Source organism: Neophocaena asiaeorientalis, unplaced genomic scaffold, assembly GCF_003031525.2.
Source record: "Neophocaena asiaeorientalis asiaeorientalis breed wild unplaced genomic scaffold, Neophocaena_asiaeorientalis_V1.1 scaffold357, whole genome shotgun sequence".
In the NCBI taxonomy this organism is placed as follows: Eukaryota; Metazoa; Chordata; class Mammalia; order Artiodactyla; family Phocoenidae; genus Neophocaena; species Neophocaena asiaeorientalis.
In genome coordinates, this window is record NW_020173270.1 from 1660599 (window position 1) to 1672884 (window position 12286).

The following is a 12286-nucleotide window of genomic DNA, read 5'->3' on the forward strand; positions in this document are numbered from 1 at the left end:
CAACCCACTTGTTCCCACCCGTGCTGCCTCCACCTGGTCCAGTCCCATCATCGCTCACCTAGACGAGCACAGTCACCTCCACCCTAGTCCTCCCTCGTTCCCCAGTCTGTCCTCCCCAAAAGAACCACCAGAGGGCACCTGTGAGCACCTGAGTCAGGTCCAACCCTCGGCTCCGGCCCTCGCCCCCACAGTCTGTCCTCCCTGCAGCAGCCACCAGAGGGTGCCTGTGAGCACCTGAGTCAGGCCCCGCCCTCTCCCCTACCTCCCACCTCCCTCAAGATTAAAAGCCCAAGTCTTCCCCAAGGCCCAGGAGGCCCTGTACCACCTGCCCCATCCCCTCCCTGCCCTCCCCTCCTCCCTCTCTCCACCTCACTCTCTATGATCCAGCCACACGGGCCTCCTCACTGTTCCTCCAACACACCAGGCACAGTCCTGCCCCAGGGCCTTTGCACAGGCTGTTCCCTCTGCCTAGAACACTCTTCCCCCAGATGTCACACACTTCCCTCCATCACCTCCTCAGGTCTCTCCTCAAAGTCACCTCCTCAGAAAGGCCTCCTCTGACCCCAAGGCTGAATGACCACACCCCCTCCTCAATTCACTCTCTGTTTCTTGCTTTCAGGGCACTTATCACTACCTCCCATCTTGTTACTGACTGATTGACTTGTGTAGTGTCTGTCTTTGCCATTACAATGACATTACAATGACATCCCCTGGAGGGCAAAGATGGGTCCCCTCTGTGTCCCCAATGTCTAGAGCAGACCCAGGTGCCTGGGAGCAAATCCCAACTCCACCTCTGCCCAGCAGCTGCGATCTAAAGCAAGTTTCTTGTCCTCCTGGGGCCTCACCTTTTCCATCTGGAAAGTGGAGATAATCATCACCATCAATGAGCTTACCCACATGGTGCGCTTGGAAAGTGACTGGCACACAGTAGATGCTCAATAAGCGCGTGGCTGAGGGTCCACCATGGATGGCCAGGGGTCCTTGGCCAGGCGCCATTTACCCAGATGTGTGTGTACACAGGCAGGCGTGCACCTGTGTGTCCACCCACCTGTGTGTCCATCTGCAGGCATGGCACACACACAGAGGCAAAACATGTCAACCACTCTGGGCCTGGCCTGGCCCCAATCTCCTCCCTTCAGGCCTGATGCCCAGAGACCCTGCTCCCAGCCTGGGACAAGCTCCACCCCTCCCCACCAGTTCACCTGGCTCAGGAATGGGGTCTCTATCTGAGCTGAGGGCATCCATCCATCTCTGAGGCTAAAGGTGATGAGGTCAGCAGGGTCTCAGCTTGGGGTCCCCTGCTGTTCCCATGAGACCCACGTTCTTTTTAAAAAAATTTTTATTGAAATATAGCTGATATACAATGTTGTGTTAGTTTCAGGTGTACAGCGAAGTGATTCCGTTATACATATATAGAGAAGGAGACCCACATTCTTTTGAGGATTCCACAGGAACGGTACTGGGAAGGGACCTTCTTCAGCTCCACAGAAGACTCCTCCCCTCCATCCCAGTCCCCCCTGGGGTCAGGATTCTTCCCCCACCCATGTGGCTCCATCCCCAAGCTCCCCCACCTCTGAGGTGTCCACCTGACCCATGCGGACAGATGGGCTGGGGGTGTGAGAGGAGCAGACCCAGGGCAAGCAGGAGGGACAGGGAGAGTTGTGAGGGACAAGTTCTCCTACCGCCTGCCCTCTACGCCCCCCCCCAACTCACCTCAAGTTGCCAAGGCACCAACACTGGGCAAGCTTCTACCATTCTGGGGGCAGTGGAATCAGAGTAGGGTCACCCTTCCAACACTGGGCAAGCTTCTGCCATTCTGGGGGCAGTGGAATCAGAGTAGGGTCACCCTTCCAACACTGGGCAAGCTTCTGCCATTCTGGGGGCAGTGGAATCAGAGTAGGGTCACCCTTCCAACACTGGGCAAGCTTCTGCCATTCTGGGGGCAGTGGAATCAGAGTAGGGTCACCCTTCCTCCCCGGGACGCTGAGTCCTGCAGCACAGCGTCTGCCCGACCCTCCAAGCACAGGGCTGATGGGAGAGCATCAAGCTCAGCCCCTCAGAAAAGCAGTATGAACCCACCTGGCTGATGAGGTTTTCCCACAGATCAGGGACCACTTATATATGCCCTGCTCTTTCTGGGGCCTGAGTCTAGGAGTGGAGGAGCAAGGGACGGGTGTCACCACTGCAGCCACCCGTACCCCCTCCCGTCGTGTCCCCCCCCCTTCTGGGCCTCAGTTTCCCAAACATACTTGGGATCCACACACCAAAGCTTCATGGAGAAGCAGCAGGGATCGGGGAGGCAAGGCAGATCCCACCTAGCCTCCACAACCCCAGGTAACAGGTGGGAGGAAGCAGGGGACAGGGGAATGACAGTGTTCACAGGCAAACACTCAGTTGTCCATGGTGGTCACTCACCATCCACAGCCAGATGCCCGGCCGTCCATGCTGGACCCTCAGCCACTCACAGAGGGACACACTGCCTTCAACAGGTGGGCTTGAAACCGTTCTGTTGGGGAAAGGGAGAGAGTCATTTCCACACTGTATTCATTTCCTCTAACCGCCATAACAAATTACGACAAACTTTGCAGCTTAAACAACACGGATTTATTATCTTACAGTTCCAGGGGTCAGAAACCCCACCCAGGGCTCACCAGGATAAAAAGGTGTGCACAGGCTGTATTCCTTTCTGGAGGTTCCTGGGGAGGATCTGTTTCCTTGCTCATTTGGGTTATTGGCAGATTTTACTTCCTTGCGGTTGTAGGACTGAGTTCTCCATTGCCTTGCTGACTGTCAGCTGAGAGCCACTCCCAGCTTCTAGAGGCACCTGCATTCCTTGGCTCGTGCCCCCCTCCCATCTTCAAAGCCTGAAGCAGCAGATCAAGTCCCTCGCACCCTTCATATCTCCCCTCCTCTTCTCCCATCTCACTTCTGACCCAGCTAGAAAGGGTTCTCTGATTTTAAGGGTCCACGTGATTAGTGTGAGCCCACCTGGATAATCCAGGACCACCTCCGCTTCTCAAAATCAGTAACCTTCATCACATCTGCAGAATCTCTTTTGCCATGAATATGTAGGGAACATACTCAAGGTTCTGGGGATTAGGACGTGCACAACTTTGGGTTAGGCAGGCATTATATGCACATGGACACCACACAGGTAAGTACAGGTCTGTGGCTAGCAAATTGTACCTGTATGCAAATTAGAACAAGTCACCTTGTCATCACAGTAGACTTCAAAGTCATCACAATGGACTGACTTTGACAGAATGAGACCCTTGACTGCCCTCTGCTGGAAAGTAGTCAAAATAAATAGACAAATCGACCGTGTTTCTGCTGTGAAGGAAACCCCTCAAAGGTGGCACCCTAGTGCGGAGAAAACACATACAAACCAACTTAGTCAAACACTTGCATACTTACAGCCCACAGTGAAACTAGTTGACATAGCTCACAAAAGAGTTTGGTATGGGGACTTCCCTGGTGGTCCAGTGGTTAAAACTCCGCTCTCCCAATACAGGGGGCCCAAATTCCATCCCCGACTAGGGAACTAGATCCTGCATGCCACAACTAAAAAAAATCCCACATGCTGTAACTAAGACCCGGCACAGCCAGATGAATAAATATATATTTTTTAAAATAGTTTGGTTTTGAGCCATTGGCGCAAGTGTGGAGTCTAGCATTAAGTGAAGATGTCCAATGGAGGGGGGTGGACAGCTTGTCCTGTGGGAGCCTGTGGACATCGTGGACAGCTGACCAACAGTTGCTAAGGGGTCACACACAGAGTTACAGAAGGGCTGGAGGATGGCGGGCAACAGGAAATGGCCACTGGGATGATGCAAGAGTGGACACCCTCAGAAGTGAAAAGTCTCGGAGGAGGCTTGAGTCCTGCCTGCAGACATTCATTTATCAAGTGTCAGCCATGTGCCGGGCACTGTTTTAAGGCAAGTGGTGGATAAGACAGATGTGAGCCCACCTTGCCAGTGGGCCCTTTCTTAAGCCAAGGAAGAGAGAAACAGTCCCTAGATCACCACGTTAGGGGACAAGAGGGTGGCCATGACCATCCCTCCGTTCCTGAACAGCATATTCTACTGAAAACAATGCAGGGAAAAGCTATATAGTTCCCAAGCTAGCCCACAGTAGTCTACTTAGCCCATACAGCAGGTGAAAGTGATGGGATAGATGGGAAGTGACAGGGGGAGCACAGACAGGTAAGGAAGAGAAATGTCCCATAAGGAAGAGGTCAATTTCCATAACTAGACTGATGGGCTAGCCTGGAGGTTATGGTCTCTAACCATAAGTTCACTTCTTTTGAGAAGTGAAAATATTTCTTAGCATCAAACCCTTTAAGTTTTAAACTGACAACTCAATGCCCAGTCACTCACCAGCAAACGCGTGTGGGGTATTGAAGGGGGAAAACTGCCACAATATTTGGTAGCTCCCCCATCAAGAAGTTATGGATTCTGTTTCTCTTCCTCCTGAATCTGTATTTGACCATGTGATTTGTTTGGCCCATGAAACTTTAGCAAACATGACACAATGGGGAGCAAAAATGCTAGCAGGCTCTCTGCTTTTTCTGGTAAATCTGCAGCTACAGTGGAAATGAGTTCAAGCTAACCTGCTGGAGAGACCACATGGAGGAGAACCAAGGCACCCTAGCCAACAGCCTGTGACTACCAGACACACGCAGGGAGCCCTCCATGATCATCTGGCATTTGGCCCCAGCCCACCCACCAGCTAATTGTAGTCCCATGAGTGACCCCAAGAAAGACCAACAGATGTATCACTCAGCTTAACTCAGCCCAAATCTCCAACCCACAGAATCAAGTGTTAATAAATGACCATCTTTTAAGCCATTACATGTTAGCGTAGTTTGTTACACAGCAAAGGCTAACTGCTACAATGTTGAAACACAGTCTCTTTGAAAGGAGACACACAAGCTCTCTAACGTGCAGCCGGTAACTCTCTTAACAATAACCACACAAAGACATTGGTGCGGTCAACGTGTAAGTTTCAGTGCCAGAAATTCTAATTTATTCATCCTGCCATCCACTAGGTGGCATCCACTAGGTGGCAGGAATTCTTCATCTGGCTCAAACTTCCACTTAAGCTAGAAGTACAGGCTAAGGAATCAATTTGTGTTTCCACTTAAAAAAAAAAAATACTTTTACCTTGCAATCATTATCTTGATTTTGCAGATGAGGAAACCTAGGCATGAGGAGATTTACATCTCTTGCTTGTGAGGGATGAAGCCAGGGTTTGCATCTAGGCTGACTCTACAATTAATTACTACATTGGACTGACACCCTGCTCTATCACGGATTATCTGTGTAACCCTGAGCAAGGCGCTACACTCTTATGCCTCAGTTTCATCTCGTGTAAAATGAGAGAGCTGAACTAAAACCAAAGGTTCCTAACCTGGACTGAACAGCTATGATACCATATAACTGTCCAAAAAAATCTTGGGCGTAAATATATTTGGAGGGGGGTGGGAGTTGAGGGCAATGGATTGGAGGTGGTCTTTAAATTCAGTTAATTCCCAAATGAGTCTATGATCCAGAAAAGGTTAAGAAACATTGTATAATATCCTCCAGAAGACCTATTCCAGGAATCAAGTTCCTATTCAAGTTGATACCAAATGCTATAATCACAACTGTGCAGAAACTGTGCAAGCCTTACAGAGAACAGTCTCAGGGACAATGTGGCCCATAATGCAGCGGTACTGAACCGTGGTCAGGGTTAAGCATGACCCTGGTCTTAATTCCAAGCTTGAATGGAATGCCTCTTTCTAACACACCCTGTGCCCTTATCTTGGAACTAGACCAGTTATGAGCTTGTCCCACTGAGTCACGACCTGCCGGGGGTGGGGGGCGTGCTTTCACCCTGCCCCAGGCAAGGTCCTGTTGCTATAGCTTTAACCTCTGAGCCCTACCTATCCACACCCTGAGAAAGCAGTTAGTGATGATTACAGGAACTACCAAAATAGTCTACAGCGAATTCTGTCTGAAGCAGCCCTTGCCTAATTTTCCGGGAGTCTGACTCATTGTAACTGTTTCTGGTGGCTTGATGTTTCCCCAGAATGAGCTGCTGTCTCTCACAACTGCTCACCCCACAGCCTCCTCTCCGTTCTGTACCAGCTCCTATCTGCCCCTGTCTTGAGTTCCCACAGCCAACAGGTCCTCCTACTTGCCTCCAAATCTGCACGCCAGCCTGACGTCAGAAGCACCTACAGCTGTACACAGCCACTGGCCTCAGGTGTCCCGAGCGAGATCCCCTTCCCATGACAGCCCAGTTCACTCTAAGCTGGTCATAAAGTTTGCTATGTGGTGCAAGTATGCAAACTTTTCCTTTGGGCGGTGGAATTTTTGTCAAGCAACATCTTACGGAAACTCAAACAACGCGAAAGCCTTTGGGATGGCAGGACCTTAGAGAGAGCACCGCATCTTGGGGGGGCAGAGGGAGGGGGCACCCGCAGGCGATCAGGTAAGTATGCAAGAGTTCGTGCGTGGGTGGCCTGGGGGAAATCGAGGAGACAGAACTGGTTTCCCCAAAGTGTTGGCCCCGGGAAGGTGGGTAAGAGCGAGGGTTCAGCGGGCAGGAACTCAGGCCAAGAAGCAAGCATGAGAACACAGGCCCTGGGAATTTACAGACATCTCAGGGAGGGCGCTGGGCTTCCCGCAGGTCGTGGGAGTGAGGCAGGCGCCAAAGCTCCGAGGCCTGAGTAACCCCAGCTGACATCTGGAGAACAGCTGTTATACAAAAGAGCCTGTCCCAGCCAGGGAGCAGTAACCCCAGCAGGGCTCTCAAACACCCAGCAGGGTTTTTTTAATAGCTTTAGAGAGATTCTTTCACAACAACAAACTCACTAAGAGCCACTGCTCAGCTACAGCATGGACACACCCCAAGACACACATGTCCGCCACATATCATAATAGCCCAATATTTCATGCATGGGCAGTATGCATCAGACAGGGTACTATCACTTTACACATAGTAATTCATATAATTCTTATAACAACTCCTTGGGGTCGATGCTATCCTCATTCCCATAGCAGGCAGGGGAATTGCTTCAACACCCTCCCAGGGTGAAAGCGCAAGCCACCCCCATCCTTGCCCATAGAGCCTTGCATGACCTGGCCCATCCCCTCCCTGCCCTGACCTCTTCTCTCTCTCCCCCTCGCTCATTCTGTTCCAGTCACGTGAACTCCCCAAGTAAATTCCTGCCCCAGGGCCTTTGCACGTGCTCCTCCCTTTGCCAAAGAGGCTCTCCCCACTGAAGCACTGCACAGCTCTCGCCTCGCCTCCTTCCATTCTTTACCCACAAATGTCAACCCCCTCCCCACATGCACATACACAGCACTTAACACCATCGAGCATATTGCATACTTTTATTTCCTCATCTAGCATGTTGTATACTTTTATTTCCTCATCTCTATTGTCAGCACGACCCACCAGAGCAGGGATTTGTGTCTGTTTTGTTCACTGCTGTGCCTGAAGTGCCTAGAACAGTGCCCAGCGCACGGTGGGTGTTCGGCAAGTATTTGCAGAGTGAATAATCCCCGATGAAAGAGGACATGGAGACAGGGAGAAATTGGGCCACGTACCCAAGGCCCACAGTCCTTAGAAGCTGGACTCGAACCCAGACAGTTGAATTCCCAGGCTTCCTAGTCACTGCGCTTCTTTTCCCTGAACACATTCCTGTGCACAGCCACAAACGCACACAATGGCTAACACATTCGTAAATGCATGCTGCTTACCGCCAGGTGCATCCACGGCTGGCTTTCCCACAAGCACACCCCCTCACTCAGGCCCACCCTCAGCCCCCAGACTCCTGGCCCCCAGCGCTCACCTCCTCAAGCCCCTCGCCCCAACACCCCAGGCAGGGAAGAGCCCTCGGTCTGCACCCTGGAGAACTTGAGCTCAGCCTCCTAGGGCATCAGGCTGCTGTTTACCAGGGCAACCGTGCGTGAGCGGCTCCGGGCCACCCACCTGGGATCTGGGCTGATGGTGGCCAGGTCCAGCGCCTCGCCCTGGGGAGGGAAGACCCAGGAGAGTTGCTGGTGTGGCCAAGGGCGCGGCCACACAACCCCCCTTCCCATCTTCTGTGCCTTCTCAATAGCCGTGTCCCCATAGCACCCTCACCCTGGCGCCCCTAGGGCACGTAGTGCAGGCTGCTGAGGCCCCACTGTCTTTATGTCCCTTCTCCCATCAACTCAGGCCCTCATCTGAGCCCGGCTCCCCGTGCTTCTCCAGCTTCCAGGTCTGAGGCAGGTAGCCGCCCACCGTGGCACAGGGCAGGCTGCAGAAGAGCACAGCCTTCCCTGTCGCCCGCCCCCTCTTTGCCTCCCATCCTCCTTGAACCCCGTGGTCCCCTCAGGCTCCTCCCTCAGCCCAAGCCCTGCCCCCTCCCGGCCTCAAGTACAACGTCGCCTTCCAGCACCAAGGCATCACTGAGGCTTTGCAAGAAGACCTTCCACCTTGAAGACCTCGCCTCCTAGGGCTCCTTCCAGGTCCCCACCCCAGCCAGTTCCACCCCCACTCCTCCAGCCTCCAAGAAGGGCGAACTGTGGCCCTCTCACCCCCAATGGCCCCTCCCCACTCCAGCCTTGGCCCCGCCCTCTGGCCCCGCCCAGTCACCTACAGCTTCAGGGTGCGATGCTCTTGGCCACGCACTGGCTGGCGAAGACGCCCGGCTCAACCTAGCTATCATGGTCCCTTCAGCCGCTCCCGGACCCTCCCAGGCCACGCCCGCACCTGCCCCGCGTCCTGCCCTGCACGCATCGCGCCCCACGGCCTGCGCAGAGTGCAGGCATCCGTCCGCGTTCCGGTGCAGTCTGAGAGCACCTAGCCACCCCGAGTGCAGGACCTGGCGCAGCCGGAAGGGCGCGCGGGCCTTGCCCACCAGCTCAGGTTCCCTTGGGCCTCGGCCTGCAAGATGCTGCCCAGGAAGAAGGGGAGGTGTGGACCCCGAGTCGCCGCCGCCTCCCCACGCACAATACGCACCCCTGAGCCTCACTGGATCCTGCGGGGTCAGAGGGGGCTTTGAAGCAAGTCAAGCCCTCGACTGCCCTTCCTGACCATCCATCTGGGCAGAAGTAGCGGGCGTGGTGCAGAGCTGAGCTTGCAGATCCATCTAGAGAACCTGGTCTAAACCAGAGGAGCGCCAGCCTGCTGAGCTCAGATCAGGGACCCCTAAACCTACCTCTGACTTTTTAGAGACCTTGTACGGAGCACCTAGATGCCTCCACTGGTCCCCACGCCCCAACCCCTGGAGCCATTCATTCCTTGAATGAACACGTGTTGAATTCTTATTGTGTTTAGACCCAGTGTTGGGGATACGGGGACGAAGAAGCAACCATAGTCTCTGCCCTATTGAAGCTAATACTCTAGGGGAGAGAGGGGAGCTCGATGGGCAAGGAAGAGACAAAAATCATAATGACAGATTGAGGTAAGGGCCACCAAAGAAATAAACAGGGAACAGCGCGAGAAAAGACAAGTGATTGGAGCTGGGATGTCATCTTCTCTGAGGAGGTGGCATTTGAGCTCAGATCTGAAGGACGGTGGAGTTCACAGTTCAAAAAGCCAGGGGAGAGCACACCAGGCAAGGGATCCTGCAGGTACAAAGGCCCTGAGGCTGGAACAAGCTTTGCCATCAAGGACCTTGCTCCTCAGCCTTCCCTTCTTCCTCTCCACTGACTCTTCCCCCTTAGCCTCAGAGATTCTCCATCGTCCTGAGAATCCCTTTCTTGTCGTGCCTCTTCCCGCCCCATCCCCCCATCATGGACAAGTTTCTAGAAAGCATGAGCTAACCTGAATGTCTATCAACAGGGGATTGGAATGAGATATATGATTCAGGGTTGGGATCGAAACATCTATCTGTAGGAGGGAAATAGGAAGTTTGTATGACCCTGTTTGGGGGGCTGGTGATGAAAGGTATTTTAATATCTAGCAAGGCAGATAACTTAAAACTGCCTACCTTCCACTTTCTGGGGATGACGTTAATGTTCTATATCTTGATCAAGGTTGGATTACACGGGTGTCTGCACCGCTCCAAAGTCAGGGGATGTACACAGAAGACTTGTCTGTTTCTTGCCTGTTTCACCCACTTCCCCAATAGCAAAGAAACATAAGATATTGAACTCTTAGGTAGTGATGTCCATGCTGAAGTGTTTCGGGGTAACGGGTGCTGATGGCCGCATCCTAAAAATAATGTGGATTGATGGATGGAGAGAGAGGGGGAGGGAGGCAGGCATATCTGATAAAGCAAATATAGCATGATGTTAATTGTCAAATCTAAGGGTGGGCAGTCCAGTGTACAATTCTTTCCGTTTTCCTGTATGTATGAAAATGTTTATAATGTTGAGAAAATTTGTCTTCCCACAGAAGCTACAGGTCATTTTTCTATTAAAGTGGGCCCAGCAAGGCACCCCTGGTGCAGACCTGTGCTGAGGAAGGGTCCCTGAGGGTCTTTCTTAGTCCTGCAAGTGTAAGGGGAATATGAGGAAGCTTTCATAGGTCGAGATGGGCTGTTGGTCCCCTGGGTGCTGGAGGAGAGTCAGGGATGGAGATGGGGCCATGGGGAAGACACAGGAGTGGGAATTTGGTGAGGGCTGGTTCGGAGTGGCCAAAGGAAGAGCCAGCATATTTGTTTTAAGCACGTCCCTCAGCTTGAAAATGGGCGAATGACCTGAACAGACATTTCTCCAAAGAAAATAAACAAACAGCCAACATGAAGAGATGCTCAATGTCGCTAGTCATTAAGGAATTGCAAATCAAAACCACAGTGATATATCACTTCACACCCAGCAGGATGGCTAGAATCAAAGAGTCAAATAAATACAAGCGTTGGCAAGACTGTGGAGACATCGTAACCCTCATACAATGCCATGGGGAATGTAAGATGGTTCAGCCACTTGGAAAACAGTTTGGCGGTTCCTCAAAATATTAAACATAGAGTTTCCATATGACCCGGAAATTATACCAAAAAGAATTGAACACAGGTATGAAAGCAAAAATTTGCCCAGGAATGTTCACTGCAGCATTATTCACGATAGCCGAAGGCAGAAACAGCGCAATCCCCATCAGTGGATGAATAGATTTTTTAAAAAATACATACATATATATATACACATATATACATACAATGGAATATTATTCAACCGTACAAATAATTAAAATACCGATACATACTACACATGAACATCGAAAACATTACGCTTAGTGAAAGAAGCCAGTCACAAAAGGCTACATATTATATGATTCCACGTGTACAATATTCTGGAAAAGGCAAACTGTAGTAACGGAGAACAGATCAGTGCTTGCCAGAGGCTGGGGATGGGGGCATATTCCGTATCTTGATCGGCGTGGCGGGTGCATAGCTGTATGCATTTGCCAAGAATCTGAATTGTATGCTAAAATTGGATTTTACCGTATGTAAATTATACCTTATTTTTTTCATGAGAGCGGGGAAGGAGCCAGTAGAAAAGACACACTATGCGGTAAAAATAATAGCTGAATAGGAAAGGAAAGGCTGTCTATACTCTGCAGATCCACTTCCTCCTTCCCATCCTCTCATCCAGCCTCGAACTCTCTCCCTGATGGGACCCTGCTCCTTTGGCTGGTTGAGTATCAGGCAAATGGCTAGCTCCCCAACGACGCCCTGTTCATTCTCCTTGCGCTTCTTGTTGCTGAGTCCCTTGGATGCTGGGGAGCACTCTCTCCTGCTTGAGAATCACAGCTCTCTCTTATGCAACCTCTCCAGCCTGCCTCCCCCATCTCCAGCTCTGATGGCTCCTGCTCTGTCTCCGCCCTTAACTCCTCACCCCCCCCAGCTGGGCCATCCTGCTTGTGGTTTCACAGGCTGCCAACATGTCAACCACACCCAGTTCCCGCCACCCACCCAGGCATCTCTTAACTTTGATCTGCAGTAACATCACCTCCTAAGTTTTCTATGACATATTTCTATGAATACGACCTGGGATCCATATCTGACTCACACTGTGCCTTGTAGTTGGCCGAACCCCCAGTCTGGTTCCCACGTGACCTGTGCTCTGAAGTCTCAAGATACTGTTTGGCAGGACTTCCCTGAACTTGCCCTGTTCAAGAACCTTCCGTGGGATTTAAAGACCTAAATTTAAGAGTTAGGGGCTTCCCTGGTGGCGCAGTGGTTGAGAGTCCGCCTGCCGATGAAGGGGACATGGGTTCATGCCGCGGAGCGGCTGGGCCCGTGAGCCATGGCCGCTGATCCTGCACGTCCGGAGCCTGTGCTCCGCAACGGGAGAGGCCACAACAGTGA

The 12286-nt window shown here is 52.0% G+C and overlaps 1 long non-coding RNA gene across 2 annotated transcripts in view; it reads right to left on the bottom strand.

Annotated features, from left to right (window-relative positions):
• Positions 1 to 370: 370 nt before the first annotated feature.
• Positions 371 to 12286, bottom strand: part of LOC112400136 (uncharacterized) — a 42771-nt gene continuing 30855 nt past the window's right edge. For both annotated transcript variants that reach the window (XR_003003372.1, XR_003003371.1), the window contains exon 3: positions 371 to 2506. This is a non-coding gene — a long non-coding RNA (uncharacterized LOC112400136). The remainder of the gene's footprint in view (positions 2507 to 12286) is intronic.